This window comes from Rhinatrema bivittatum, chromosome 14 (genome assembly GCF_901001135.1).
Source record: "Rhinatrema bivittatum chromosome 14, aRhiBiv1.1, whole genome shotgun sequence".
NCBI lineage: Eukaryota > Metazoa > Chordata > Amphibia > Gymnophiona > Rhinatrematidae > Rhinatrema > Rhinatrema bivittatum.
The window spans coordinates 52859902-52886296 of NC_042628.1; the positions used below are offsets into that span (position 1 = coordinate 52859902).

At 43.7% G+C, this 26395-nt stretch overlaps 1 protein-coding gene across 2 annotated transcripts in view; it reads left to right on the forward strand.

The window, feature by feature from the left end:
- POU2F2 (POU class 2 homeobox 2) overlaps positions 1-26395 on the forward strand; it is a 266759-nt gene that overhangs the window by 18175 nt on the left and 222189 nt on the right. For both annotated transcript variants that reach the window (XM_029577335.1, XM_029577334.1), the window contains exon 2: positions 8310-8362. The gene's annotated coding sequence lies outside the window, so the exon portion shown is untranslated. The remainder of the gene's footprint in view (positions 1-8309; positions 8363-26395) is intronic.

A 26395-nucleotide genomic window follows, 5' to 3' on the forward strand; every position in this document is an offset into this window, starting at 1 on the left:
TCGGCAGAGGGTGAGAGAAGGGAGGGATGCTCTGCCAGAGCTGCAACCGATAGGCAAATAAGGGGGAGGGCATGAGATTGAAGGTTGGCCTAGGATGCCTAATGCCCTTACCTTGGACAGATTAATTTGGATTGGATGATTCTGGAACTTAAAATTCCAGATTGAGTCCTTTTTAGACCTTGGTCTTTGGGTTGCAGGGGCAAAAGGTTTGCATAGGAAGAAGGTATATCTAGTGTCCCTGCTGCTAAATAAAGTCCCCCATGCAGGGCAGAGAGGAGAACACCCTAGCAGTCTCACTCATCAGTATTTGCTGGAGCCTCTGTGGACCACAGAAGTGTGCAGACCTTTTTGGTTTTCTTAATCCGTCAGCAGAACGGTTCTCTGTTTCACTCTATAAATTAGTAATTTTATTTCTGTCATTTTGTATTATTACTTTCCTGTGATTCCCTCTCCTCATCCTCCCTCCTCCCTTCCATAAACCTTCCCTCCCCCCACCCCAACTATAGACTGCCTGGAGGAAGCTGAATGCCATGGGGCTTCTCCATCTTTCTTTTTTTTGTCTTTCTATCCCCTACCTCCGATTTTTTTTTTATTTCACTTTCCCTGTTTTTCTGCACTCACCCTTCTCTCATTTAATAAAATTTTATATACCATCTTCACAATCAAAAAGACCACCCAAAGTGGTGTGCAGAAACGACATCCAAGTACATCCAAGCAAATGAAATAAAAACAGACCCAACCAGTATAACTGAAAAAGAGAGCAAACCATCCAGGTGCCAGATGCCAAAAGAAATTACCTTAACTAATGGATCTTAAGCTACCATCCACTCATACAGCCACAGACCTCCATATAAACAGAATTAGGAGCTACCAGGCCAAACCTGTCTCTAACCTAATATCACCTAAACAGTAGCCAGCCTCATTCTGCCCTAGTCTAACCACAGCAGCATATGCCAGGAATGTAGCTTTGCCTACCCCAAACCCTATCCATTATCATTTTACTGAGAAGGTTCAGGTTTTCAGCTCCTTCTGGGAGGTGAGCCAGTTTACCTCCTACCTAACATCCAGGGGCATCCTCTTCCAGAGCTTAAGCACTGCAGTAGAACATGCCCTGGCTCAGGAGCGAGACAGTCGCATCTCATGCACTGTAGGGGTACTAATAGACTTCCTTGGCTGGATCTGAACTCTCACTCAGGCCTGCACCACTCTAACCTGGTTATCAAATGAGGCAGAACTTTACCCCGAACAGTGCAAAGAGGCAGGATGAAGATCTTACAGCTGGCCCTAGCAACAATGGAAAGCTAATGCAAAGTGCACAGTGGCAGAGTAGCCCTGCTACAACATTCTAATATCTGCAGTTTATATGTGGGATTTGTTGGTAAGCACAGATAGAAAGCATTGTAGTAATCAGTTGGTGACATCACCAAAAGGTGTATCATCGTCGTAAGTGCTCATGGATCCGAGAAGAATCACAGCTTTGCATATGCATCACACACTACCGTGGAAATATGGGTCTTCAGACTCAGCCTTGAATCCAGCATAATCCCTAAATTCCTTACTCCTGCTAGTGGTTCAACATAAACCTCCCTTTTATCATAGGGGCTGTGTTTTAAAGCTGGTATATTCACCTTTAGCACTCTCAGGAGCTCAGTCTGACTTCTTTAATACCAATCTGCTATCCTATAGCCAATGCACAATCTCCTCTAGATATTTATGTAATTGGTTTATATCAGTGCCTGGATCTTTGCCCAATGGAATGATCAATTAGATATCGTCAGTGTAAAGGTGTCCCTTAAAACCAAAGAAATGGAAAATCCTCCCTAAAGGGCATATAAAGATATCAAACAGCCGGGTTGAGAGGGAGGATCCTTGTGGCGCATCACAGCTGAAGTTCTACTAATAATTCGGACAGTTTAGGACCTTCTCAAAAGAAAAGAGAAAATCCAGCTGATAACATCATCAGTCAAGCCCACAGATCTTTTGCATCCTTCTAATAAAATAGCATGGTCTAATAAGTCAAATGCACTAGATGGATCCAAAAGAGCTACTAATATTGACTTTTCCTTATCTACAGAATGAGGAGCATCATCAAACACTGAAACCAGCACCAACTTTGTCCTACAGCTTGCTCCCCCCCCCTTATTTTTTCTCTCCCATTCCTCTCCTTTTTCTTTATGGGGCTTCTCCCTGTTTGTTCTGCATTTTCTGTTCAAGCTAACTCTTCTGGGTTACTTTCTGTCCCATGACTGGGGGGACTGCAAGGGAACAGGGAACTGAAAGCCTTAAGTAGGAGTGATGGCCAGAAAGTGTGAGAGAGGCTGGTGATAGAAGATGAAATGGGTGGTCAGCTTTCACGTTTTCGGCACAGGGCTTCCTCTTTGTCTGGAAGGACAAGTGTGAGTGTGTAGTTCAAAGCAGTGGCCATGAGAGGGAGTCCGGAAGACATCATCTGCCGCCCAGGGAGAGGTGCTGGGAGCTGTCAGGAGCTGAATCTTTCCCCATGGATGCAGAAATAAAGCTGTCTGTCATTCCCAGGCTGTAGAAGTCACTGGGCCTTAGCAAGAATGAAGCTTTACTTCGAGCCTTTAAACACAGAGCATAGCAGGCTCTCACCAACTTTTCCTTTCTTTGATATATGTGCAGGCGCTTGAGATTACGTAGGGCCATGTCTGCCTAGCAACGAGCACGCATGATAATGTCGGGCTGTCCTCACGCTAGCATGTGCACACATGGGAGAATTTGTAGGGTTTTATATATATATATATATATATATATGGGTGAAAATCTGTAAAGCCATGTTGGCATGCTAGTGTGCGGTCCTGCTTTAGCATACACAGAGTTAGATCTGCATGCCTTTGTGTGCCACCTGTATGAAACTGGAAGGGGGATGTATCTGGATGGAAGAAGATCCCTCTCCTTGAGTTCAGCACTTGTTCCACTAGCTCACCTTTTGGTAATTACCTGTTTGAGATGAACCACTGTTAGGCAAAGTCCCTCTTCTGTTCCCCAGGAACTCTTTCCTTCCTGACCCCAGGAAGATGAGCAAATCTTGGTATCTGCTCTCATCAATAATGTTATTTTTGTTTTGTTTTACTAACCTGGAATACTTTGTGGCTGCCAGAACTTCCAAGGTAATTATAAAGATCTTTCCTGAAAGGCTGTGTACATGTATCAAGTTCACAGAAATAGAGAAATGTGATGGCAGAAAAAGACCCTATGGGCTATCTCTAGTTTGCCCATCTAGACCAACTACTCAGCTCTGCAGCTCCCTCTGAGATCCCCCGTGTTTGTCCCATGCTTTCTTGAGTTCAGATACTGTCCTTGTCTCCACCACTTCCTCTGAAAGGCTGTTCCATGCATCCACCACCCTCTCTGTAAAGAAATATTTCCTTAGATTACTCTTGAATCTGTTCTCTTTCATAATCATCCCATGACCTCTTGATAAAGAGCCTCGCCTCCTGTATATTAATACCTTAGTGGTATTTAAATATCTCTCTCATATGTTTGGGTATTTACCAAGTACTTATAGCCTGGATTGGCCACTGTTGGAAACAGGATGTTTGGCTTGATGGACCCTTAGTCTGACCCAGTATAGCAACTTCTTATGTTTTTATATCTCTCCTATCCTGCCTTTTCTCTAGGTATACATGTTTAAATCTTTGTCTGCCCTCATATGCTTTATAATGAAGACCACAGACAATTTTAGTAGCCATCATTTGGACCAACACCATCCTGCTTATATTCTTTTTCAGGTGCGGTCTCCAGAATTGTACACAGTATTCCAAATGAGGTTTCACCAGGGACCGATAGAGGGGCAATATCACCTCCTTTTTTCTGTTGATCATTCCTCTTCTTATGCACCCAAGCATCTTTCTGTCTTTTGCTGTCGCTTTATCCACCTGTTTGGCATCTTGTGATTCTCAGAGACAATCACCCCCAGGTTTTGCTCCTGTTTTGTGCATTGAAAAATGTCACCCTGTAGATGCTACCGCTTCCTTGGATTTTTGTAGCCCAAATGCTCGACTCTGCATTTGTTAGCATTAAATCTTAGCTGCCAGACTCTAACCCATTCCTCAAGCTTTGCTAGATCTCGCCTCATGTTTTCTATATCTTCCTGGCTGTCTAATCTGTTGAATATTTTAGTATCATCCACATAAAGTCAAATCTTTCCTGATAGCCCTTGTGCAATATCGACAAGTACCAGTCCAAGAATCGATCTCTGCGGCACACCCCTAATAACGCCCCTCTCCTCAGCATGAACTCCTTTTACCACTAGCCTTTGTTGGCTCCCACTCTGTTGGTTTCTAATATAGTCATTTTAGGGCCCATCCCAAGGATGCTCAGCTTATTTTTATGTTGCCTATGCTTAACTGTTTCAGCCTTACTGAAATCTAAATACACTACATCTAGTGCTGTCCTCATTCTAATTTTCTGGTCAACCAATCAAAGACATTGATCAGATTTTGGTAAAACCATGCTGCCTTGGATCTAGTAATCTATTGGATTCCAGAAACTGCACTATCCTCTGTTTTAGCAAATATTCAACTAATTTACTTACAACTGGTCTGCAGTTCCCAGCTTTCTCCTTACTTCCACTTTTGTGAATAGGAACTACATCCATCTGTCTCCGGTCCTCTGGAATTATTAAAGGAGCATTGAAAAGGTCAGCCAGCGGAGTTGCCAGAACTTCCGTAAGCTCCCTTGTATGTATCACATCTGGCCCCCATCGCTTAGTCTACTTTTTTTGCTAACTCCTCACAAACACAGTCTTTTGAAAATTGTTTCAGGTTTACCTTGCTTCCAGTTCTATTTATGTCCATTTTCTGTGATCCTATTCCTGGCCATTGTGAATACTAACCATGAAAAATTAAGCCTCTCTTCCTTGCTCAACCTCTACATATTCCTCCCCCCACCTCTGAGTCTCCCAATGATATATTTGCACGTCTTTCTATCACTAACACATTAAAAAAAAGGCATGCCCCCTTGTTTTACTGTATTGGCTATTTTTTCATCCATTTGCATCTTTTTTTTTTTTTTTTTTTCAGCTTTTCTTAGCTTCTCCCAGATATTGTCGCCTGTCTTCCTCTTTTTGCGATCTCTTGTAATTTATAAATGTTAACTTTTTCCCACTTACCTTTTCGGCTGCTTCTTTGGGAAACCACTCTGGCCTTTCCTCTTACCTTTTTGTTAGGAAAGTAAAGAAAGGTATGTTTCCCTTACGATATCTCATTCTAGTTTTGCCCACTGCTCTTCTTCTCCCTCTACATTTTTCCCATCCAGCCTTGAGATACTCCCCCATTTTGACTAGGTTAGTTTTCCTGAAGTGTAGGACTCTCGTCTTTGATATTATGTCTTAATTTCTGGATTGATATTGTAACAGATCGCATCAAGATACCTTGATATCAATGTTTCACTGGAACTAATAAGAAATAAAAATGACAAAACTCCCATGTAAGAAATATCCATCACAGACCACAAAATGGGAAGAAACAAAGGAAAGTAAAAAAAAAAAAAAAAGAGGGCAACTTATACATAAATCTCATACAGTTCTCCTGATGAGAAATTAGGAACTAGCAATCATTGGTGTGAGCTGTCTCAGGCATATCTCTATTAAACCTAAATCCTTCCAGCATTATCCATCCTTGCCAAACATTTACAGGGAAATTGTAACATAAAGGTGGCCACAAGTGCCTCGTCTTTGATACTAATACACACATGCATGATATTACATATGCACATGCATGTGACTGAGATTTCTTCCCCTGTGATTGACAGGTTGGACTGGAAGGTTCCCTCGACCTGGACAGGTCAGGATGGAAGAATACTTTGCTGAAAAGCTTACTTTTTTCCTTCTCAATGAACAAGCAAACTTTGTTCCCATTCTGCTTTGCTGCCTCCCGTTGTCTCTGGGTTTCCTCCTTGTAGGCTTTCCAACTTATCGATAGGTTAAGCATCTAAGGTCAGGGTTATTGACCATTTGATTAGGTCCTTGTCAGATAAATTCCTAGTTAATTTTTCTCCCCCTTCCTCCTGTCCCAGTCGGGGAAGCGTACACTCCCTGGGCATTGATTTCTCTGTGCCTCCAGCACATTGTGGATCTAACATCTCCCGCTGACCTGCGTGCTGACACATTGATCCGCCCGATCCCTGCAGCAGTTCTTCACTTTCCTGCCAGGACTGTGGGAGCCCCCTGGGAAGGGGGAGTGTGTGTGTGTGTGTATGTGTGTGTGTGGGGAGGAAGAATTATGTCATTAGCAGTAATATCTTCTTTCCATTAGCATTCAGGTAAACGAAGCCTGGTTGAACCTGCTGTTGCTGCCAGCATTATGAGCATGGAACTAGCCCTCCCCATAATGATGAACCAACCTGGGTTACCCCACAGCGCTCACCTTATTTGTTCACTTGGGTCTCTATGCTGAGTTGCAGTGCCAGTTGGATTTTAGATGTAAGTTCTTGCTTTGCTAAACCCAAGCTCAAGGCAAATTACATTCCCTGCCCAGGAGGGCTTACAATCTAAGGCCCTGTTTTTTAAGCATTTTTCCCATATGCACAGAATGGGAGAAAATCTTCAGTAAATAGGGCCCTAAATTTGTATCTGAGGCAGTAAAGGGTGAAATGACTTGTCTAAGATCCCAGGGAGTGCCAGTGTGAGAAGCAGGATTTGGACCCTGCCTTTCTTGGTTCTCTGCTCTAACAGCTAGGCTACTCCTGCATGCCAATTGTCGGGCCACTGCTGTGAGGAAGCGCCTGCTGATGGGGACCATTGCCTGTATGGCCCCTGTGGCCTTACTTGTAACTTTTAGCTACATAACTTATAAAATGCAAGTGCCAAAGTGAAGAAAAATGTAAAAATGTGTGTTAGGCGTGAAGGACAAACTGCTGTGTGTTATGGTGCTGTTTTGTATTGTTTTCTTTGTGGATGGCATGGCGGTATTGTTGCACTCTTCTGTTGTGTTGCTGCAATTTTGCTGTGTTGTGCTGCAGTTCTGTGTTTATGGCACTGCTGTATTGCATTGTTTTATGGTGTCATTGTAGTATTGGGTTGTGATGGGAGGTTGCTGCTGGGTTGTGATTTTATTGCTCTTATCAGAGTGCTGTGCTTTGCTCTTTACCGTGTGGCTCTGTTTTCTGTTGCTGCTGTGTTGTGTAGTTGTACCGCTGCTTGTGTGCGTGTGCCCTCTCTTTCTACGTCCAATACAACTGGTATAAAGTGATGGTTTTGCTGTATTATGCAACGTTGTGTCGGTCTGTGTAGGAAGCTGGTGTTGTGTCTTGATGTCTCTGTGTGTGTGTTGCATTGCTATCCCATTCTCTTCCCCACTGCAGCTGGACTGTGGGATAAAGTTTGCAACTGGTGGAATCGGCAGAGGCTTTAAGGCAGTCTGGGAACCACCCCCCTCCCCACCCCAAACAGCTCCCATCACTTACACAAATATTGACGCTAATGCCGTGTAGGTACGATGTCGAGCATTTCTCGCTTCTAATTGTTTTGACTCTGAATCGGCAAGGCGATTAAACACCATTGATTTTCTCATACTAACTGCATTGATTTTTAAATTTCGTATTGATTCTCGTGCTAAATCTCTTTAAACAAGACTTCACTCCACAGATGACATCCACTGATTAGCTGGAGTAACCACATGGGCGTTAAACTTTGGAGAGCGAGACTGTTAATCTGCCTTTTTAGAGGCGCTGGGAGGACCCCCCTACTTTGCTTTTCCCTGTTTCTCGCAGCCCCCCTGAACCTTGATTTAAGCAGGCCTCTGGAAAGGAGACATCAATAACCAGGAACGAGCTGGAGCATCTTTAGCTGCTGAAGATCGGGGAGTACTAGTGCAGCCTGCAGAATGACTTGGGTAGTGGGATGATCCCCACACCCTAAAACAGGGGGCAGTTCATGAAATATGTGTGCATTATGATCAGCATATGTACATGGTTTGAATTAGGTCTATTTCCATGAAAGTATTTGTGTGTTATTTCAGTGTGTTAATCCAAATATGTGTACCAGTGTATTAGAAAGTCTATAAAAATGTGCCTTTGGAGCCATGTCCCAAGGCACCCACCTATGCATATATTTGCGAGTATGTATGGGTGCATATGTTTACATATCTGCGAATGGTTCAATTGTGTGTGTATGTGTGCATCTTTGTATCTGTGGAGATAACTGGGAGCATGTGCATGAGTCTGTAAGTGCCTGTAAGTTTTCATGTACACTGTGTACATATGCCTGTGTATGTGTTTCCTCCTCTGCTAGTTTTATGTAAATTGTTTACTAAATGTGAAAATAATTCAGAGAATTTCTTTTACAGGGTACAGATTTCACCGGTTTGAATGTTGCTTCCCATCCCACGCTGTGTGTAAGGTAAGGTGTTGTTTTATAGCCCCACATCTCTGGCTAGACAGACGGTATGGTTCATGGTATACATTTGTTTGCTATTTTGGTGCTCCCAGGGTACTGAAAGGTGGCTGCAGGATTGGACACATGTTGATACCAATCCACTTGTGAAGAAATTTTGGTGCCAACTGTTTGGGTCATTACTCAGGTTACATTTACTCTGGATCAGGACCATGGAGAGCTCCATGTGTGCTTCGACTTTGTCTCTTTAATATAAGGATCAGGAGGGTGGAACCTGCCAAACCTGTTCCTTTCTTCTCCTATAGAAACAAAGTTGCAGCTGATTAGGTTTTTAGGGGGTAATTTTGAAACTGGCCACATTGGTGAAAAGTCTGTGGATACTTTTTGCCTGCCAGACTTGACACCATTTTTCAAAGGGAAAGCACATGTACTTTCCTTTTGAAAATGATCCCATCAAAGCTGCCAGCATACAATTAGTCCTGCTAAAATGTGTGCAGAGTTTTTTTCAGGAAAAATTAAATGCATACAGGCCGACAGTTTTGTAAAAGGTTATTTCTGTAGGTAAAACACTGTTTTACCTGTGGAAATGACTTTGAAAATTACTCTCTTATTGGATTAACGTCACATATTTTTGACTAGCTTTATTGTTGATCTTTTGTTGCTACCTATTTTAAATGGAGTAACACAGGAGCCACACTACCTTGTTTTCTCCTGTAGAATTGCTTAGGATTTCGGAATTGAGTGTGCTACAAATCTCACTATCTTACATAAATCTTGTGAGCTATAGCACCAGTTGTCAAGGCTTCAACTGTGGCTACTGTCCATTTGCACATCTTCCATATACATTCATAATTCAGTACATTCATAATTCAGTTATTTTAAATTCTGTCTAAAATGGAAGTACATCCTACAGTCACCTCATGCATGGATCAGTAAAAGCATTCTGGCTCATGCTTTTAATGAGTTTCATTAAGAAATGTAAATAGTGGGGAAGCAAGTATGTAGAGGAATGAGACTGAGAGAGTAGGGTTTAGGAGAGAAGCACACTTTTTTTTTTAAGTAAATGCAGGAATATTCACGTTGAAATGGAGGATGAAAGTCACAGAAATATAGCCAGAGTCATATATTGCCACTGATTGGCAACCCTAAACAAGGTGAATGGGGTAACCTGAATGGTGTGGCAGTTATACCTTGCTGAGCAGACTAGATGGGTCATTGTAGTCTCTATCTGCCATCATTTATTATGTTACTATCATCCTGCCATCCTCATCTTTTTCCTATATATATTTCATAGCTTGTTTAGTTCTGTTTAAGCTTTTGAATTGTGCAGCTCACTTAAAAGCACTTTTTGACTTTCATAGTCAAGTGATCTCAACCATACGGGAAATCCATTTCCTAGGATCTATTAAGAGAGTGACCTTGGTATATATGCAAAATCCACCTAACCCTATTTTCATAGAAAAATGTGTGCATTTATTGGACACATGGTGACTTCTTGTATCTGTTATCATATGTCCAATATATGTGCAGATATTTTTATGTGAGTCTGAAATGGAACAATGCCATGCCATATGCTCATGCTCGCATATAGAATGGATCAGGACCATGGAGAGTTTCCTGAGGAGTCTGGCACTGTAGCATGGGATCAGGACCATGGAAAGTTCCATATGTGCTGTTGGCCCTACTCTCTTCTATGGATCAGGACCACAGAGAAAATAGCCTAGGTCCTATATCCCATTCGCATGTACAATTAGTTTTACCATTTAACATCACAGGAGATAACATGCCTCAATCAAACTTCCATGGTGCCATTTGCCAACATGAAGTCTGAATCTCCCTTTGATTGTATGGAAGTGAGGTATATCATAATAGTCAGTGACACTTGTCTATAAAATCAGAAATGTGTGGTCTGTTGTGGTTAATGATGAACATGTGTCCTGTAGCAAACTGAGAAGAACAGGCAAAAGGGAGAAAGCCAGGGACAAAGAACTTTGATAGAGATAAAGGACAGATCTACATTTTTGACAAAAATGTTGCAAAGTGTCTACAAGTAAGTTTGCACAATTTAAAAATGGTAAATCTTTTGCTAAATGATTTAATTTGTTGAAACTTTTAAAAAGGGGGGGGGGGGAAATCACCAAAATATCCATATGAACAAAAAACGTGTACAAAATGCAGGCTGGGGCTTTTGTCCAGTTCTTAAATTCGGTCCTTAGGAGGAAAACGTTCCAGAATGTATTTTTTGCAAACATCTCGGCTTGTACAGATTATTTTTCCCCCTAATGCTGGTGAATTGTAAATCCTTGGGCAAAAATTTGCCGGTTTCAGACTTGTGCCAGAACCCTGCCTGGTGGGCTGTTTGCCCTTATTTTGCCCAGTCCTTATAGCTGGTCCAAATAATGGATGGAAGAAGAGCCACAGGCATGGGAGAGAGGATGGATTAAGTGAAATTATGCATCCTGTTTGCAGACTTTGGAAACTTCCACTCAGTCTTTCGCGGATGGCAGAAAGCAGACCCATCTGTGAGTCTTTCTGCTTTAGGAGCAGTAGGAGTGAGTGGAAGCTTGACGTGTACACCCCCTACCCTTCTTTCTGTGTCTTTCCCCATCCTTGGCGCAGACTTGCAGGAAGTTGGAGAGCACTCACTGTGTGTGTGCAGGGCCCTGGAGAGGACTTGACTTTAATTCCTTTAAAACCTGCTGTTAATAGCCAATACTGCGGAAGAACTCCAGAAGGATTTAGTGAGGATCATAGGAATAATTAATAGCATTAAAAAGGCAGAAGTAAAATGGTCTATAGCACGATAATGTGATGTTACAATTGACATAGCCATGGACTGAGATAGTGACATGTACAGACCAAGGGGCCTATTCACTAAAGGGTTTTCTCCCAATTTAAGTCTCTCTAGAAAAAAATTTCACAAATACTTTTGAGGCATTCCAAACATAGAAGATACTGTTTCCTTCAAAGTATGGTACATGGCTGAATTGAGGAATATATTTCCCTGGGTATAGCACCGTGTGTATGGAGGGTAACCTGGGATATAATTCCTGGAGCATGGTATAAAATAAGCCTAGGATATAACATGTGAGGATGTCAAAGATTAAATTGCCCTGCAGGGGAACGGGGAGCACTTTGGGTTAGGTTGTTGTGCAGGAGTGCACCTGCTTAGCGGGAGGGATGGCAGGATTACAGGGATTAAATGAAGGCTGTCTGTAATTCCAGCACATGCAGGGGGATGTAGCCGCACACATGCTGCCCGAAGTTCTGCTTCAGTCTTTTAATGTTTGCCTTTTTCAGCTGCTGGACTGCTCTTCCTAGGGAAGGCTCCAGCCACCAGAGAGAAATCCCTAGGGGAGTGCAGAGGGTGCGAGTTCTGCTCAGCTGAGGCACACAGTTGATTTTCAAAGAAAATGGTAACAAGAAACTTAAAAAAAAAAAAAAAAAAAAAGCATGACTCCATCTTGTTTAGTTTCTGACGATTGTATGGTGGCCCTGCTGGATCTTGGGTTTGCAGCTTCTGGCTCCTGCTTCTGCTGCAGATTAGGAGAGAAACCTAGGATTCAGTGCAGTATTGCATGTGAATATGGGAATGTCTGTGTGCACGCGCAAGGCGGGGGCAAGGAAAAAAATTGCTTACACCCCCCCCCCCCCCCCATTTCCTCTGTATGGGTAGATGGCTGCTTTTCCAGTCTCTTCCCTCCTCACCAGTAGAATCTCTTTCCTGCTGTTCCAGTGTCAGAAGAGAGTGGGATGAGAGGTTAAGTGCTTTTCCCTGCTCCTGTAGGTTCCATGGGGTGGAGTCAGGTGCTGGGTGGCTGTGGCTGGGTCTCCATGCTCTGTGCACCCCTCCTGTTCCCAGCCCCCCTGCAGCTCATGCACCACATGCGGGTGAAGGCTTTGCAGAGCTGTGCAGAGGAAGCTGGCTCCCTCCTTTCCTGAGGTGCCGGAGGAGCGTGAGGTGTCCTGGAGACGGAATGTCTCCGCAGTGCAGATGGACACCACGCGTCTGTGCTTACTAGTGGTGTAGCCAGTACACCATGCATTGTTAATATCTGTCTGTCCTTTTAGAATCTGCAGATATAGAAATAGATAGTTGTCATGTAACTAGCAAGAGAAACCTAACATCTGTACATGGGTATATACCTGAATCCATAATGATACAATTATTTATATATGTGTATACATACACACTGCCTCTGAAAATATTTATATAAATACATCCATGTATGTGTAGCTGCTGCCTTCAACATCACAAGGAAATTATAGGAGAAAAGTGACAAAGAAGTATTCCATTAAATATTTGTTTCTTATACCATTTCTTTTCTTTTTATATAAAGACCTAAATATATCTATTACACCTATACATTTAATGATACAGAGGGGTAATTGTCTGCAAATAACAAATAGGTAAATATGTTTGCAAATGCCCCTCTGTCAATATATTTACAGGTGCAGCAGATATACAAGAAATAAGAAACCGATATTCAAGGGCATCATATTTGTGTCACTTTTTTTTACTCCTACAATAATTTCTGTATTTATTTGTTAATTTTCTTCCAGTCTGAGATGCTGAAGCCAGCAGGTCCCCCTCACAAACACGGCCATGCAGGCACTTACCTACTACAGAAAACGAGTCCACCTGCAACAATTGACAAAAAAAAAAGGAAATCCTAATTTTGCTGCATCATATTTTTCTTTGTGGTTGCAAGATTTTTTTACTTTAATTTTTATTTTATGAAATAAGTATCTCTTCATTTTATCTTTTTTTTTTCTGTTGGATTTGAAGGGTTTCCTTTTAGGCTTCCACAATTTTTCTTTCTTTAATTTTCAACTCAATTTTAAAAAAAAGTATAAATATGGTGACAGAGAAAACAGGATTGTTCTTTTTAGTCTGTGTGCGAGGATGGCAATAATGCAATTGGTGTCTTTTTTTTGGGGGAGGATGGTTGAGTTGGGTGGCCAAATTTGCTTTTTTTTTTTTCTGTAATAAAATGTGCTTTCCATGTGTAAACCGCTCCTTGAGTGTTTGAATGTCAGGCGTGCACTTCCTCGCGTTCCCCGTGGAACCGGTGTAGCCCCATAGGCCTGGGCGTTTTCTCTGTTTCAGGGGTCTCCAACCAAGGTCACGGCTTGGCTAGCTACTGTCTGTTATTTGTCCTATTTTTTTTCATATTTCCAGCAAAAGAACTGTAGAGAAAGATGTCACAGATATATCTCCCAGTGTACTCTATATTGCTATCCTTTCCTTTTCTGGGTTTGGGCTAGTCAGAAAATAAATCCAATTTGTACTAATTTGTCTCTACATCTAGCCTCTTCTACAGATTTACACATGCATGTAAAAATAATAGCAGAATTTAAAAAATTAAACATGACAGTTTTTAGAAAGTGGTGGTATATTCTAGTGGGTTTTTTAAATTTAAAATAATAGATACAGTTATTGGCACGAAATAAAAAAACATGTATAGAGGTTATATTTTAGGTGAACAGCCACAGACTTTGTATGTGGTGTATGTGAATGTTTGTTTTTCCTTTGGGTAAAAAGCTTTTTGTTAACATTTTTGCACATAGAAAGCTAGAACTAAGTAAATGCAGCTAAACAGAGAGCTCTGAAACCGGATTGTTCCATCCTCTTGGGAATGGGGTGTGGAATTAGAGAGAGGAATTTTATAAAGGGCAGTGCATCCAGAGCAAAAAAAAAAAAAAAAGACTTTCGAAGGGGGTGGGGGATTAGATCAGTCAGAAGGGACAATTACTGAGGGTCGCAGTGGGCGGATAAAGAGGAGCTGACCCCCAGGTTCCTGGTCACCACACAGGGACAGAAGGGAAACTGAGTGGCAGGTTAACACACAACCTGCTGCGCCGGCCGCTTTCTGCCTCCTGCCCTAGCACAGGCCACTGAAGGCTGCAGGATTTCTCTTTCTGTCTCTAACAGATATCAACTAAAGAGAGCCCTGCATACGTATCTATATAAATCTATTGCTGCAGCCTCTCGGAAAGGGGCTATTTTGTTAACTTGCCAAAAATAAAAAAAAATGCCAAGAAAGCTGGAGTGTCTCCAGAGCTGGCACTTTTAAACCCTTACCTCTCCAAGGCTATCATATCTCTTCACCTATTCTCTCGGTATGCTTCTCACCAATTTCATTTTCTTCTGTCCCCTCCCTCTGTCTGCCCGTCCGTCCCTATCTAGCGCTCTTCGCACCGCTTGTTCCAAGTTCTGCTGAGAGCAGCAGCTTCCCTTACCTTGGGTGTCTCATTAAAATGGTTTGAGTGTAGGGGGTGAGGGACCCGGGCTACAGCCCTGCCAATTAAACAGCCCCACCGTCGCAGAGCGCTTTTCTGTCCCTTTAATTTTTTCCTAAAGTCCCAGGGGAAAAAAAAAAGAATGAGCTAAAATTGTTGGCAATTATGATCTTTTAATCTAAGATAAAAGAAAATTAAATTTCAATTATATTTTTTTCTGTGCTTTGTAGGATAGCCCTTTGCTCATCTAATAAAAAAAAAACCAGAGGCGGAAAAATATAGAAAAAATGCTTAAGGCAAACAGAGCAAAAAAAAAAGAAGCAATACAAGAAGAAACTGTAAAAGGAAAATAGAAAGGGAGAATAGAAGGCACATAGAATTAAAATAATGTGAAAAAAAGAATAGTGGTTCACACAAAAAAGAAAAAATAAAACAAATGTTTGAGAAAAAAAAACCCAGGATTTGTTTTACCATGTTTTATTTGTATGTGTAGCTGTCCTAATCTCATGTTTTATGTTTTCTGGAATCCGTTTAGGACAGCTGCAGGAAATAGGTGGAATATAAATGAATCTAAATAAATGAATAAAATAAATGAGCGGGTGCCCCGAGCCGGGATTCGACCCGAAATGCTGGCGCTCCAGCGGACGCAGCCCGGCTCGGCCATGCGTTTGCACTTCGCGCGGAGAGCTGGGGGAGCGCACGTTAGTGTTGTTTTTTTTCTCTCCCCCCCCCCCCCCCCCCCAAGAGCTCTCTCTTCCCGAGGGCAGCGGGGAGGACCGAAAGTTGTTTGGCGCGACTTAAAAAAAACCTCACTTACTCCCCCTTAGCGCTGCTTTGCCTCTCCTCTTTCCCCTTTTTTTTTCCGACTAGAGAGAGATCCGATTCCGAGGGGAAGAAAAGTGTTGGGGAAGGAGGACTTGAATGGCCCATAGACAGGTGGAGAGGAAAGTAAAGGGGGGGGGGGGGAGGGCTGCCTGAGCAGTGAGGCAGAGTGGGCGCTTCTCCGCTGCTTTTTGTGAAGATTTGCTTTGCCCTCAGATAGTGGCGGGTGGGGATCCGGAGTTTTAGAGGGGTGGGGGGAGGAAGCTGCTTTTAGTGACTGTGTCTTATAATGTAATTTTGTTTTAACGGTGGCTGCTATCAGCTCTTCTGTACCTGGCAAACGGTGTTTGTGATTTGGGGGAAGGTGCGCCGAGATGGGTTTTCCCCCCCATTTTTCTTTTATTGGGAGAGATGTTAGAGAACTAGAAGGAGTTGTTAATCTTTTTTGTTTCTTTCCTTGTTTTTTTTTCCTTTTCTTGTACCCACACTCTATTCTACCTAAGAAATGATTGCTTTTGTCTGGGTGGACTGGACTTGTATTGAGGGTCTGTTTGGGGGTTGGGGGGGGGGGGGGGGGGGGGAGGTGGTGGTAAGGGGGAGGGGAGGCTGTGAGGGAGCTGAAAGGAAACCAGGGGGGACTGTGAGGGACGGAGGGCTTGGATCACCGCGGCTGGATGTCATCTGTCAGACCTGAAGGGAGAAGCAGGGAGAGGGAGAAGGAGGGATAGATAAGAGGGGAGACAATAAAGTGGAGATCAGAGGGGGCGAAGGGGGGGGCCGTGCATTGTTAAGAAGTGGCTTGGGAGAAAGCGGCGAGGCATTAATATTCTGCTAGGAAATAGCGGCGCTCACACAAGCAAGCGGCGCTGACTGTGCTGGTGTTCCTACCCCTATAGAGAGCCATCGCGCTCTATGTACATTACATACACAGACACTGACAGACACACTCACTCGTAGAGGAGAGATGCCTGCTCAAGGTGGTTTTTTTTTTTTTCTCCTTCCCTGAGCCCGTAGCGGCTGAGCCATGAGCGGGAGAGCCTTGCACCTTTCTGGTGGCGGTGCAGCCTAGTGCAGCCTTTCCCGGGCGTGGGTGCGCGCCGCTTGCCCATGTAGCCCGGCTGCAGCCTCTGATCCGGCGCCCTTTATATGTCTCTCTCCACGTGCTGCCAGCGCTGCCGGGCTGCTGCTGCTCCTCCTCGCGGGCGCCGCCGGGTTATGCGAGGCTGCCAGACGTCGCCACGATGTTCATCCCGCTGCCTCTGCCCTTCGTGTTCCGGCGCTCGGGCTCGGAGCCGGGCTGGTGCCTGAAGGCCGCGGCGCACGGTAAGCGGGGCGGGGTGTGTGTGCAGTGCCAGGCGGCGGCAGCGAGCGAGTGAGCAGCGCCCGGCCCGCGCCGCTTCTTTTTATGCAGCCTCGTATCGATTCGCGGCTGTCACAGCCGGAGCCCGAGCCAGCTCCGGCGCTCGATCGATGGGGGGGAAGGCGGCGGCGGAGCGGCGGGGATTAGAGGTCCTGAGGGGGGAAACAATAGGCTACGATCGGCATTAAGCCGGCAGTAGATGAGAGAGGGCGACAGGTTGAGGGGGGGGGGGGGAGGGTCAGGAATTTTATTCCTTTTTTGGGGGGGGGGGGGGGGGTTAACCCTTCCCCCCCAGGCCCGTGCGAGGGAATCTGTGGGGGAGAGGGGACGTGGAGTGATTGATCGCAGCTTTCTTGGAGTACTTGTTCCCCACTTCCCACCTCTTAGGGTGCGTCTCTGCTTCTATTTTTACCCCCCTCCTGGCCCCAAACTCTTCCATTTTAGGGTGCAGTTCTCCCTGCTGTCCTGTGTTAGGCTGTATCCGCCTCCACCCCCCACACACCCACTCCCCTCTTGTGTATTTCTTTTTTCACCACCCCTTCTCCTTAGTTGCCCATTTTAAGAGGCATCTCTTTTGCCCCACTATCTCCACTTCACTGTCTATGGGTGCAGTCATATTTTCCCCACTACCCCATATGCACCTCTCTTCTGCCGCCTGCTCTTCCCATTCCCTCTTTTAAGAATGACGTTCTTTCTCATGCCCACTTTTCTCCTTTAGTTGATTTAATTAAAAAAAAAATCAAACAAAAAGGTGGAAGAGATGAACATATTTTATTTGTGCTCATGAATTATGCAGTGGGGAGCTCATGAATAATTCAGCACATGGGGATATATAAAATATATGGGCCCTTGCACTCCGAAGTGATTTTCCTGCTCTGGCTGTGGGAGGGCCGGAGATGAATCTGATTTACAACATTACCGCAACCCAAGCATACAGTCCATTTGCCCTGTTGGATGATGTTTTGTATCATTCAGTTATTGGTTTATTTAATTTTAAGTTAATTTTTTTTAACCTCTTCTACCTTCTGTAGTGTACTTGTTTTGTGCATCTTTCCTCTCTTTACAGCTCTGTTACCATATTTTCTTTTGGTAAATATCCTTAGCATTTTGCTGAGGTTGGTTTATGTTCGGCTCGAGAGATGTGGATGCAGGGAACGTCACCACTTATCCCTCTCTGCCATGAGCGACAAGGGAGTGGATCCGGGATCTGCCAGGTATCTCTTGGTGACCCGGACTGGCCAATGCCAGAGACAGAATGCTGGGCTCGATGGACCTTTTGGTCTGACCCAGCGTGACACTTCTTAATGTTCTGAAGGTGCTTGGCAGATTTTCGCTATATGCATTGTGATGCCACCTAAAGATATTTCAAAGTAACTTGTATAAAAATACTTCCCTGCTTGGAATCCAGATCCTGAACACTAGCAAGATGCATTTAATTGAATGAGAGCCACTCTGTGCATTTATAATTTGTATTACTCTCATTCTCACATGGACAGCAGTTACTGTTCACATTTCATTAGGGGGTAATCTACAAAGGTCTTTGTTTTACCAAATCCGTGTCTGTGGCGAAAAAAAGCTTACTGGATCATGTCCTGGATATATCCTATCTCAGGTAAAAGTGAGACCCTTGCTTTTTAGGACCGAGGTCAACGGCACAAGGACAAAATCTGCATTGTTTGGGTGTATGTCTAAACCAATAAGTGACCTTATTTCTACAAGGAGACAGGCAGTCTAGGCCAGACCTGGCTTTGTACACCCCCCCCCCCCCACACACATACATACATGCTCATTTTATATATTTTTTTGGCCTAACAGAGTCCTCCTAGATTTCAATTGGAATCAGCCTGTGTCGGGCTGCAATTCCACAAGCCTTCATTTGCATCTACCTGGGGGGGGGGGGGGGGGTTCCCACTTTTTACCTAGCTCAGCCTCTGCTGTGCTGGCCCTTGACTAGGGCCTGCAGATTGTGGCTGCTTCTGGAACCTGCAGCCTAAATGCAGCCAGGGTATGTATTGTCATTCAGCAATCTCAGAGACTCCCTCCTTCCTTCCCTCCGCAGCAGCATCCCCGGTTCCAGCAGCCCAAGGAACCTAAGTCAGTTTCGGACCCAAACCCGGGTCCTCCGCAAGACACTGCACAGTACTGCTAAGCCACTGGGCCAGTCACGGCTTTATTTTCAAATGAAAGAAGCAGAGGCTACAGTTACTACAGTGCACTGGGATGTGAGTTCAGAAACGAGGATCAGTGACGTCTTCCTTCAGGACCTGGCTCCTTGGTAGCTCTGAAGTGCATGTATGTGTGGATGTGATGGATATGAGGAGGGGTGTGTGTGTGTGTTGATACATTGAGTATGTGCACCTCGCTGGGAATATATATTTCTGTGTATTCTTGAGCACAGTCTGTAGGTATTTCCATAGTACCTGACTTGCTGTTTGTGTTTGCCGGGCCACTGAATTGTGTCTGTTTCCCAGGCACTGGGCTCTTATCCTTATGCTGTATTTCTCTCTACAAGCCCCATGTTCCACCTTGGATACCTCTGCTTTCTGAACCTCATACATTTATTTATTGAAATCTAAATACACTGAGGCTATTAATCCAAAAATGTTTGCAGTTAATTACTTCAGTATGAAAGCACTTGGGGTAATGTTCTCCAGGGGCTGTAATGCATTTTCTTGGTATTTCCAAAATATGGTTTTCTCAAGAAAGCGTAAAGATATAGGTGATTTTAAGTGTCAACCAGAGTGGATGCACCTTATAAATCACCCAGCAGTTATTACTACAAAAATAATTTAATTTCAGTCGGTTTTTATATGCTACTAAAGTTGATTTTCTGTCACAAAGTTGCTAGAATAAAGGAAAAGCAGTGAAACAATTTGAATTATTCTGCCTCTTAAATTAATCTGATAATTTGGGAAAAATTATCCCCCTCCTGGCATCCATTACCTAGAAGATAAAGGGGATTAGCAGGTGTTGTCCTGCTGACAAGTTTGGCCATTTTTAAACTTGGGCTAAGCGATGACATCCATTTGCAAGCTGCTGACCTGTGGTGCTTTTCTGAGCCGTCTCCAGGCAGACGGTTGGGAGTGGTGCTGGTTTGCAGGTTCCCTGGCTGTGTGAGCTTGCACGCAGGGCTGGATTAAGGGTGCCTTGGCCCCTAGGTGGTACCCCAGCTATGGCCTGCCTTCACTCCCATTACCCTTAATTCTCTAGGTCTGCACCCTGGGTGACTGCCCTATTTGCCTGCTCTGAATTCATCACTGCTCACGTGGATGCCTCATGTCATTTGAGCTGGGAAGCTGCCTTGTCAGAACTGGGAGTGGAAGACACTGTTTCTAGAGGATAGGCTGAGGGACCAGCTGGATTTTGACTGTATTACTTGATATTTACATTCCTCCTCTTGGGCTTGTCCTCCTGGGATCTTGGGAACTCCTTGATCATCTGGATCTCTGGAGGATTTCCTGGACAGGGAAACAGATACCATAAGGCTCTATCTAGTCTTCTGTGTGCATGTGTTCCTACCTGTCTGTGTATATGTGCTCATGCACAGGTGTATTTCTATCATCAATAAAGGGAATTTTGAATATATTCAAAAAGTGAGTATAATTAAAATCACACCTTTAAATGATGTATACAGCTTCTAAATATTCAAATTAATTTCTAAATAAACACAACAAAGTAGTTGGACAGAAAAAGAGGGATAAACAACACAATACAATATAGACAATCTCAACTCACATACCACATCACAACTAAGAAACACCCCACACCTAAAACTAAAATATAATTCCAAAATCCATTATTTTAAATAATAAATACAAGAGAGTTATCAAGAATGAAACAAAACAGCTGTTTCGCCCCAAAAATGCAATCATTAAATAATAAGCAGCTGTATAGTTAGTCTTGTCCTCTCAAACTGTCTATGCCAGTTTGTAGTAATTCTTAGTCTTGCATATCAGACACTTTGTTATTGTTTTATATGAGTTTAAGAAACAAGTTGTTAAAGTCTGTATTGCCACCTTTACAAAGTGAATATTAAAATCCCAAAAGTTCAACAAAGGCATAGATAGCGGACTTGAGGTTGTGTAAATCCTTCAAATTTAGATGTTAATGAGCACATTAGAAACAGCAATCCAAGTCCAGATCTTCAATGTGGCTGATTACTCATATGAGCTTGCATCACTGCTTGCAAATGATGCGGGAACAGATGAAAACTCAACAGTTGTAAGCCTGACATGTTTCGTCCTACACAGGTTTCCTCAGGGCCTACTCCATGCTGACTGTTCCCCATCAAAAAGTCCAACTACAAGAGAACACCAAATAAAATACAAAAAGCATGCGGATGATACAAAATTATTTAGAGTAGTTAAATCACAAGCGGATTGTGATACATTACAGGAGGACCTTGCAAGACTGGAAGATTGGGCATCCAAATGGCAGATGAAATTTAATGTGGACAAGTGCAAGGTGTTGCATATAGGGAAAAATAACCCTTGCTGTAGTTACATGATGTTAGGTTCCATATTAGGAGCTACCACCCAGGAAAAAGATTTAGGCATCATAGTGGATAATACTTTAAAATCGTCGGCTCAGTGTGCTGCAGCAGTCAAAAAAAGCAAACAGAAAGTTAGGAATTATTAGGAAGGGAATGGTTAATAAAACGGAAAATGTCATAATGCCTCTATATCGCTCCATGGTGAGACCGCACCTTGAATACTGTGTACAATTCTGGTCGCAGCATCTCAAAAAAGAGATGCGGCGACCAGAATGATAAAGGGGATGGAACAGCTCCCCTATGAGGAAAGGCTGAAGAGGTTAGGGCTGTTCAGCTTGGAGAAGAGACGGCTGAGGGGGGATATGATAGAGGTCTTTAAAATCATGAGAGGTCTTGAACGAGTAGATGTGAATCAGTTATTTACACTTTCAAATAATAGAAGGACTAGGGGTCATTCCATGAAGTTAGCAAGTACCACATTTAAGACTAATCGGAGAAAATTCTTTTTCACTCAATGCACAATAAAGCTCTCGAATTTGTTGCCAGAGGATGTGATTAGTGCAGTTAGTGTAGCTGGGTTCAAAAAAGGTTTGGATAAGTTTTTGGAGGAGAAGTCCATTAATAACTATTATTCAAGTTTACTTAGGGAATAGCCACTGCTATTAATTGCATCAGTAGCATGGGATCTTAAGAACATAAGAAAATGCCATTCTGGGTCAGACCAAGGGTCCATCAAGCCCAGCATCCTGTTTCCAACAGTGGCCAATCCATCTTCTTAGTGTTTGGGTAATTGCCAGGTTCTTGTGGCCTGGTTTGGCCTCTGTTGGAAACAGGATGCTGGGCTTGATGGACCCTTGGTCTGACCCAGCATGGCAATTTCTTATGTTCTTATATACGTTGAACCTAATCCCAGGGAAAACAAATCACCTCTCCACAAGGGCTCCCAGATGTGCAGCAAACGATCCCCTGATCCCAAATTCCAATCCTAAAACCCCTTCTAAACCAACACCAGCTAAACTGCTGATCACCTCTGCTACAATGGAATACTGCAGTCGTCATGCCAGCCCTAAAGAACAACCTCACCCGGGTGCAAACCGGTCCACCTTCTCATTCAAACCGAATGGTCAAAGTCAACGAAGAAATCCACTGCTCTGTTCATGGAGATAATATTAATCGGCTTCTTCTAAGTTCAGTGGCGATGTATTATATCCCAAAAAACCAAAGCCCATTAGTTTTGTGGCCCTATTCTATGCAGTGCTGTCTCACAGGCACATCAACATGACCCCTCTGAATGTAGCTCCTGTTCTCATGAAGGCACGTCTTCACTGGATGGAGTGTTTTGCCTACATATAGCAGACGACAAGGGCACTGTATTATATAAATAACGAGATGAGTATTGTGTAGAATAAAACACAAGGAATTTGATTAATTGAATACGGACACACCACAAAATGTCCACAACTATGGTGAGCCTACACTCGTTATCAGCAATGTTCATTACTGGAAACAAGTAGGAAGAAACCAACCAATACGTTTATTTCCAAGATCATTTAAAAGTGAACAAAGGCATCCCTTCAAAAATGGAATGGCACTGTAAGTGGCCATTGTTTCTTTATTATACCCATCTGGAGTGTGAGTGTGTGTCTATATTGTATTATGTTGTTTGTCCTGCTTGTTCTGTCTACTTTGTTGTGTTTATTTCAAGGTTATTCTGATTATTTAGAGATGTGAACATCATTTCGAGGTGGATATTAATTATACTCATTTTTTTTGAATGTGAGAAATTCTCTGTATTGTTGAATGTCTATTTTTTTTTTGTATTTGTATTATAGTTTGGTGACAGTTTTTTTGAATTTTTATGTGTACATGTTGAAGTGTATACTGTGGGTTTCTGATACTTGCATATTTGTGTTGTGCATGTATAGGATGCTATGCCTTTTAGGAGAACATAGAAGGTTTTTTACAAACCGCCCTTCATGCACGGCTCCTTCCCAAGCACATTTATGGGGAAGCCTTAGCTGTCTTGTGAAAACAAGTGATACGTTTGGTCAAACGAAAATCTAATGTAATCTGATTTCCCCTACTCCTGGTTTACATTGGTTATAAACTTTCTTGTATGGGAAAATATCAAGTTAAGTCCTACGCTTGCAGTGTAATGTAACTCTGGCTGCTGTTGCGTACAGCTATTATCAGGAAAGGGTAGTGGCTTTGTGATGCCGTTTCTCATTGTGAAAGCTGTTTTGCATATAGCATCACTGTGATGTTGTCATCTATTGTGACAGCTTCTCTCCTGCTATTAGCTAGCGACTATTCTGATGTCATCATCTATTGTGATGGCTTCTCTCCTGCTATTAGCTAGCGACTATTCTGATGTCTGTTATTGAGAAGATTATGTTCTTCCTTAGCTTGGTGATCAATAACTTGCTTTATATGAGGAAGTTTTATTTGTGTATGTAAAAATGTGTATTAAATTTTAGTGGAGACAGAATTTGGTAATCCCAAACAATACAGGTTGGTGTATTATGCCTTCTCTTTCTCTGTTTCCATTGCTCTTCTTCTCTCTTTATCTTGTTTCTCTTTCTTCCTCCCCCTGCCACCTCAGTTTCTGTCCTCTGAGAAACAACTTTTACTTCCTCAGATCTTCCAGCAATGCCACAGAGGTGTGGGGCGAGGCTGGAATAAAGAGGGTGCCACTCGTTACAAGCCCAAATCAATTTGTCTTTGGCATCTGCAGACCTGCTGCTACCCCTGTTCTCCCCGCCTCGTGTTATAACATTTTATTCCCATCAGACTTCTTACAATAATGAAACTCAGCTTCCAGGAAGCAAACCTGGTTTAGACACAAGGATCGATTCTCCACACAGTATTACACTTCCCAGGCTGCCGTTTGCTCTGGAGTGTGCACGCATGCATAATTATGTGTGGGTGTTTCTGTGCGGAGGGAGGTGGTGGTGTGCACTTCTGTGATGGCGGGCTTGCATGTATGTTCACGGGGCTGTGTCCACGTTTGCGAGAGAGATGGAACTTCTTCCTCTTAGCTTATAAGATACAGTGAAATCCTGCAGTGAAGAGCCCTGTTAGCTGCAGAAAGTTTCCTCTAGTACCGAGGGTCTACAGTTGGGTCTTTATCGGGAAACCCCTCTGAAATGGAGGAGACTGTCATCTTTATAATCGGAAGAAATTCACTGGCCTCTCTATAACAGGGTATCTGGAATATATATATAATGGGAGAGCTCTCAGTATCAGGCCTGACCCTGACTATTGTTGGGTGTGAGGAAGAGAAGAGAAGTCAAGGGCGTATTGTTGCACTTAATAGGATCAGACTTCTATAGGCCTGATGTCCGTCAGACTGGAAGAGAAGTCTGCGACTCTGTAGCTATTGTTTTTGTCTTGGCAGTTTCCTCCTCTGGGCTTCCAGTTAAATTGGAACTAGCCTCTTCATGTGCAATCATCTAGGGTTTTCCTAATTTATAACCCTCTCCCCCCTACTTCCCTTCCCACTGCCTGGCCTAATCAATGCAGTTGTAGCTTCCTTCTGAAACCAGGTATGCGTGCCCCTGAGTCTGGCTTCTTAGCCGAGGGGCTGCAGACACCAGGCCCCTGCCAACCCAAGAAGCGGACATCGGACTTGAGAGATGAACCTGCCTCCCATATAAAGGTGCAATGTACCTCCATCTGTGGCTCCTGTGTGTCTGACTCTGCATTCTCTCTCCCTCACACCCTCTCTCCTTCATTCTCTTCCTCTGTCTCCCCCAACCTGGTAGTCCCTGAGATGAGGAATGTGTAGGGGTGACCCTGCTGCCTGACCTCTCTCCATGCTCTAATTTGCTTGTTTTGGCAGTGAATGGCTACCTCACGCTGGCTCTCTGTTGGACCCTCTTCAGCCCTTCTACTGTGCTCTCCCTCCTTGTCTCTCTGCCTTTCTTCCTCTCTCTTGCTCTTTCTGGCAATCGGGATGAGGTACAGATGTACACATCTGGGTTTCCTCCTCTCACTGCCTTGTCGGTCCCTGACCCATGAGAAATTGCTCCTTGTATTAGGAGTGGTAGCAGTGGGAGCTTCCTGGCTACTCTGTTCATATTCTGCTTGTCAGGGAGTGGGGGACGGTCTGTAATACTCGTATCTTTTATGAGAAGGTAGAATTATTTATAACATGCCATCAATGTACACAGCACTGTGCCGTCACAAAGCGACTGTCGGTGTGCAGAGGGATGTACAGTCGCTAAGCAGGGATTATTGTAAGTAGAGACATATCGAGATCTATTTCCCCACACATGCGGGTTATATTTTATATTACCTCCTCTGAGCAGGGCTTGACTTCTGTATTCTGCTCTTTGTTTTTTCTTTTTCTTTTTGCTGGGAGGGGTGGGGGGTCCCCAATATTATAATTCGATAAAGCAATCGCGAGTGCTTGTTGCCTCCAATCAAAAGCCTGTTTATTACAGTGCCCGCATGATTGAAAATGACAGAATGTCAGTGTGCCTTTGTTAGGCAAGTAATGAAGAATCAATGGGAAGCAGCACACGAGACTGCTGGCTCTTCCTGCATTCACAGTGACACAGGCTTGCTCTGCTCCAGAGCCCCTTCCTCCGATAATGAAGGGCAGCGCAGGCAAGCCTCCAGATCACCCCTCGGACAGCCCCATTCTTTATTCTCTCTCTCCCCCCCCCCCCCCCCCCCCCCGCGCCTCTCTCCAGAAATCCCAAGTTCCCGGATTTCTGTACCCGGTAACCCTTCTTGGCCCCCTCTTTCTACTAACCTGAGATCTTCAGACGGGAGAAACTTTCTTGGCAGGGCACTTTTTGTGTCGCTAACTGGGGAAAGGCTGCAGCCTGACGTAGCAGACTGGCGGAGGTCTGCCAAATTCAACAGCTGACTGCTCATAAGAAATCTCTAACCACACGCAAGAGAAAGTAGTAAAAGGGGAAAATTACAAAGCACAGAAGAAAATAACAGACAATTCCAGGCTTCTCCGGATATTCCGGGTTACCTCTGCTCAGATTTCATTTCTGGCCTGGTGGCAGGAGACCACGTATTTTGCTGCTGTAGCTTTTTCTCCCATTTCTCCTACGATTAGACTGAGGTTTTCATGCTCATTCTTTTGTGAGAAGCTTTTTTTTTT